This window comes from Sminthopsis crassicaudata, chromosome 6 (assembly GCF_048593235.1).
Source record: "Sminthopsis crassicaudata isolate SCR6 chromosome 6, ASM4859323v1, whole genome shotgun sequence".
In the NCBI taxonomy this organism is placed as follows: domain Eukaryota; kingdom Metazoa; phylum Chordata; class Mammalia; order Dasyuromorphia; family Dasyuridae; genus Sminthopsis; species Sminthopsis crassicaudata.
This window is the reverse complement of record NC_133622.1, coordinates 110,879,739-110,884,953: the sequence shown is the minus strand read 5'-3', so window position 1 is coordinate 110,884,953 and position 5,215 is coordinate 110,879,739. Positions and strand designations below refer to the sequence as shown.

The 5,215-nt window shown below is 34.4% G+C and overlaps 1 non-coding gene across 1 annotated transcript; it reads right to left on the bottom strand.

Annotated features, from left to right (window-relative positions):
* Positions 1-3,238: 3,238 nt before the first annotated feature.
* Positions 3,239-4,194, bottom strand: LOC141548115 (18S ribosomal RNA). Its single transcript, XR_012483814.1, has one exon. It is a non-coding gene; the product is annotated as an 18S ribosomal RNA (ribosomal RNA).
* Between the last annotated feature and the right edge of the window lie 1,021 nt (positions 4,195-5,215).

Here is a 5,215-nt window from a genome sequence, read left to right as displayed (position 1 = left end):
CTGTGAATATGTAGCATTTGGTTAGTATACAAGTTAAATTTTTTGATTTTTTTAATTTAATATTTTAATAGCTAAATTAAAAAGTAAATTGAAAAGCAATTTAAATTAAAAATTAATCCATTTTGTGATGCCAACATCTCTAAATTTCTCACTTTGTTGATGAGAACTATCTACTATACTATCTACTGACTGGCTGACTAAAATGTACTATCTTTATTATCACTCAGGAAAGTAATAGCAGCTGAGTATCATAATGGATAGATTACATGCCTTGGAGATTTAAAAGGTTTTGAGTTCAAATACTTTCTTCTACTTAGTAGCTATGTAATCCTGATAAAATCTCAGTCTTCCCGACTCCTAATCCAACATTTTATCCGCTGTGCCTCCTCATTGCCATTAAGTTTCACTATAGCACAACACTTCAAAGTTCAGCAGTAGTAAAACCAAACAAAATGGAAAAGGATGTAAAGAGACTGAAAGGAATCCTAATTTAAGACATGAGAGCAAAAGGATGAGGCACCCTTGTAATTAAGGAATTGTTAAGAGTATCTTATTGTGGAAGTAAAAATTGTATTCTTTCAGAATAGCAAATGTAGATCAAGAAGTATATATTTAATATTAGTGAGTTTTGTCTGGAAAGTCCTTATTGAAGGTTCATGGTATGAACTGTGAAGTGAAAGTTAGGCAATTGAAGATCTTAGGTATGCAGATGTAGTTTCATTATAGTTGACCAATGAATTAAAGGCTTCAGGAAAGAAAAAGTGGATTCAGGAAGTTGAATATTTTGATTTAGGAACATATGTTGCTTTTGTTCAGTTTTAATGTATTTTTATTTGGATTATAATGACGATGCTGAAATCAATTAAACATCTATGTCCTGAGTAGTGAGAAAAATGAATGCCATGAAGTGGTCCCATTACTTGAATTAACACTGAATATTTCTACTGTGTTATTAACAATCATCATATTTTATATAATTATAAACTCAAGTAGTGTGATCAGGAACACATGCAACTGGACATATCTGTACTTAAATAAAGTATAGGATGCATGTTTTCAGTTGGTGTGGGTGCTCACTCCAATGATAGTATAATAAACTCTCTACAACATAAGAGGTTGCAGGACTTTAGCAAAGAAAAATTAATTTTCTTTTAAAAAAAGCAAAAAAAAAGTCTTATCCAACACCACATTCAAGGTCAGAAAGGAAATAAAATCCATTCACTTTTCTAAAATGGTATGAAAAAAATTGGACATTTATACAGAAAGTAGGCGTTGACTCACAACTAAAACCGATACCAAGATAAGGTCGAAAGGATGTATGATTTAGATATAAAGAGAGATATTATAAGCAAATTACAAAGTTTACCACTCATATCTGTGGAGAAGGAAGGAATTTCTGGCCAAAGAAGAACTGAAATTAATTATTGAACAAAAAATAAATAATTTTGATTATATTAAGTTAAAATGCTTCTTGTACAAACAGAACCAATGTAGACAACATTACAAAGGAAGCAATAAACTGGGAAAATATTTTTACATTCAAGGATTCTGATATAAAGGCCTCATTTCAAAAATATATAGAGCAATTATTCAAATTTATTAAAAATTCAAGCCATTCTCCAATTGATAAATGCTCAAAGGATATGAACAGACAATTTTCAGATTAAGATATTAAAATCATTTCTAGTCATATGAAAAAAATGCTCTAAATCACTATTTATCAGAGAAATGTAAATTAAGACTAATGTGAGGTACCACTACACATCTGTCAGATTGGCTATGATGACAGGAAAAGATAATGACAAATGATGGAGAGGATGTGGTAAAATTGGGACATTAATACATTGTTGGTGGAGTTGGGAAGTGATCCAACCATTCTGGAAAGTAATATGGAACTAAGACTAAAGGGCTATCAAAATGTTTATACTTTTGATACAGTACCATCTGTACTCCCTGTATCCAAAAAAAGATTATAAAAAAGGGAAATGGACCCACATATGCAAAAATGTTTTGCCTTTTTTTAATGACAAGGAACTGCAAAGTGAGTTGGTGCCCATTAGTTGGGGAGTGGTTGAATAAGTTGTGGTATATGAATGTCATGAATATTATTGTTCTATAAAAATGATCAGCAGGATGATAGAGAGGTCTGGGGACACTTACATGAATTGAGGCTACATGAAATGAGCAGAACTAGGATACAGCAACAATTCTGATAGATCTGGCTCTTTTCAACTATGAGATGATCTAGACCAGTCCTAATAGTCTCGTGATGGAGAAAGTCATCTGTACCCAGAGAGAAGACTGTGGGAACTGAGTGTACATCACAACATAGCATTTTCATTCTTTTTAATGTTTGCTTTCATTTTCTTTCTCAATTTTTCCTTTTTTATTTGATTTTTCTTGTGCAGCAAGATAATTGCATAAATATGTATGCATATATTAGATTTCCAAATTCCAGATTATCTCCCTCATTTTCACCCCCAGCCCATATTAAGAAATCACATGTAAAGTTATTCATTTCCATAAAAATCATGAAAGAAAACATAAAATTCCCACCCTAATAAAAATACTAAAAGAAAAACAAAATATAAGAGACAGAGACAGAGACAGAGATAGGGAGAGAGAGAGAGAGAGAGAGAGAGAGAGAGAGAGAGAGAGAGAGAGAGAGAGAGAGAGAGAGAGAGAGAGAGAGAAAGAGAGAGAGAGAGAAAGAGAGAGAGAAAGAGAGAGAGAGAGAGAGAGAGAGAAAGAGAGAGAGAAAGAGAGAGAGAGAGAGAGAGAGAGAGAGAAAGAGAGAGAGAGAGAGAGAGAGAGAGAGAGAGAGAGAGAGAGAGAGAGAGGTTCAAGTTATTCAAACTGTATTCAGACAAATCAATTTCTTCTCTGGATATGGCTAAGATTTTTTATCTTAAGTCCTTCAAAATAGTTGTGCATCATTGTCCTAAGAATACAATGCAATATTGAGAATAGCAAAGTCATTTACTGGGTATAGTCAGCAACAGAACCACCCAATGTTTCTTGGGTCTTCTTCATTTCAAGGGTCTGCTCTGTCTCTCTCCAATGGACAAGGCGAATATAGCTTGTTGGCACTCATCTGATTCCTTCTCCATCTGTAGAAATACAAGCAAACCCTCTCCCCCAAGCAGTTAACCAATCTGGTCAAACCAATCGCTCAAAATGGTCAGGGTTAGCTGAAATCTTTTAGGTGTAGGCTAAATGCTTTAGTTAAGTTACATTTTGATATTCCAAGTGCACTTTCCAGTACACTTACCATGTTACGACTTATCTCCTCTTTTTTACATATTCTTATTAGATATAAGTAAGTTACTTTGTTGAGGAGGGTGAGGGGCGGTGTGTGCCCACCCTATTGCCATTTTCAATTAAGCTCTCTATTCTTAATTTACTGCTAAATCATCCTTCATATCTTTATTTCAATAGACACTTCGTTATGTTCTAAAGTAGAAAATGTAGCCCATTGCTTCCCCCTCTATATGCTACACCTTGACCTAATGTTTTTATGGTTTCATGATTTTGCTCACTTTTGAGCCCTATTGGGGTGAGCTGACGATGGTGGTATATAGACTGTTGGGCAAGAAGGGGTGAGGTGTATTGGGGTTTATCGATTATAGAACAGGCTCCTCTAGGAGGGTCTAGGGCACCGCCAAGTCCTTTGAGTTTTAAGCAGTGGCTCGTAGTTCTCTGGCGAGTAATTTCGTTATTTAATTAGCTCGGTTTATAGCTAAGCATAGTGGGGTCTCTAATCCCAGTTTGGATCTTAGTTTTAGTGTCCTCAGCAGGTGATAAAGTCACGTTAGTTGCCTATTTTAATTACAACTAGGGCGTATTACAGCACAGTTGATTTTTAACCTTTTGAAGAGTTATTTAGCTTAAAAACACTTTACGCCGTTCTTCTGTTAATTTGGGTTAATCGTATGACCGCAGTGGCTGGCACAAGATTTACCAACCCTTTTTACTATAATTTAGTCAAACTTGCCTTTATTGCTCAATGTTAGTCACCACTGTATACCTTGGGGGTGTGGTTAAACAAGGTGTCATGGGCTACTTTTAGTAGTGTGCCTGATACCCACTCCCTAAATCTCTAGGCAGAGTTTTAAGGGCATACTCACCGGATTGCGGAGACTTGCATGTGTAGGTCTAATAAAAGTTAACAGTAAGGCCAGGACCAAACCTTTGTGCTTGTGGAACTGATTAAAGTCCATCTGAGCATTTTCAATGCTATGCTTTGGTTAAGCTACACAAACTAATAAAGGGAAAAAAAAATTATAAAAATTTAAATTTGTATGCTATGTCAGTATTGATTATTTTTTACATTTGAAAAAAAAAAAAAAAAAAAAAAAAAGAAAGGAAGCCAAGGTTTTGGTTTATAAGTGAAATATGGTCAATTTAATATAGTTTGTGTAGTAAAATAAAATTTGTAATAGTAAATTCATATTTTGTAGTACTTTTTGATATTTTATGGTGCTTTTACATTCTGTAATATTCTGTTATATTCTGTAATAATTTATATTAGAAGTATCTAATAGTAGTTTAAGTGGGTTTAGGGTAAGTAACTACTATTATATACAGGTTTAAACCTATTTCTCCACGGTATTTTGTACCATACTAGAGGCCTATCATCCGGTTTTGGGGTTTGACGGAAGCGATAAAATTTAGTAAGGGGGGTAGGGGGGTTTAGCGGAAAAAAAATTTATAAATTATTATAAATTATTAATTCACGCATACACACGCACATGTGCATACGCACACACATACACGCACACATGCACATATGCATACACATACACACACATACATGCACACACATGTGCATACACACATATGTGCATGCGCGCACACATACAGGCACACACATATACACATGCACACATACACACATATGCACATACACACATACACGCACACATGCACACACATACACATACACACGTGTGCACATCTGCATTTGGGCTTGTGCGTTAAATGTGTTTTTCGTGCTCCTCTTGTCTGGATTTGGCCGGGGGGGAGGGGAAAGTATAAACGCATGTCTATTGAGGTTTAAGTAATCATTAATATTTATGTCTATTGATGATTGATAATATATCTAAATACAATTCATGTTATATCCTTCCTTTGTATCTAAGCAATAAAAATACAGTATTAATCAAAAGTAATGTTATGTCATTCATTCATGTTATGTCAATGATTCATTGGTAAT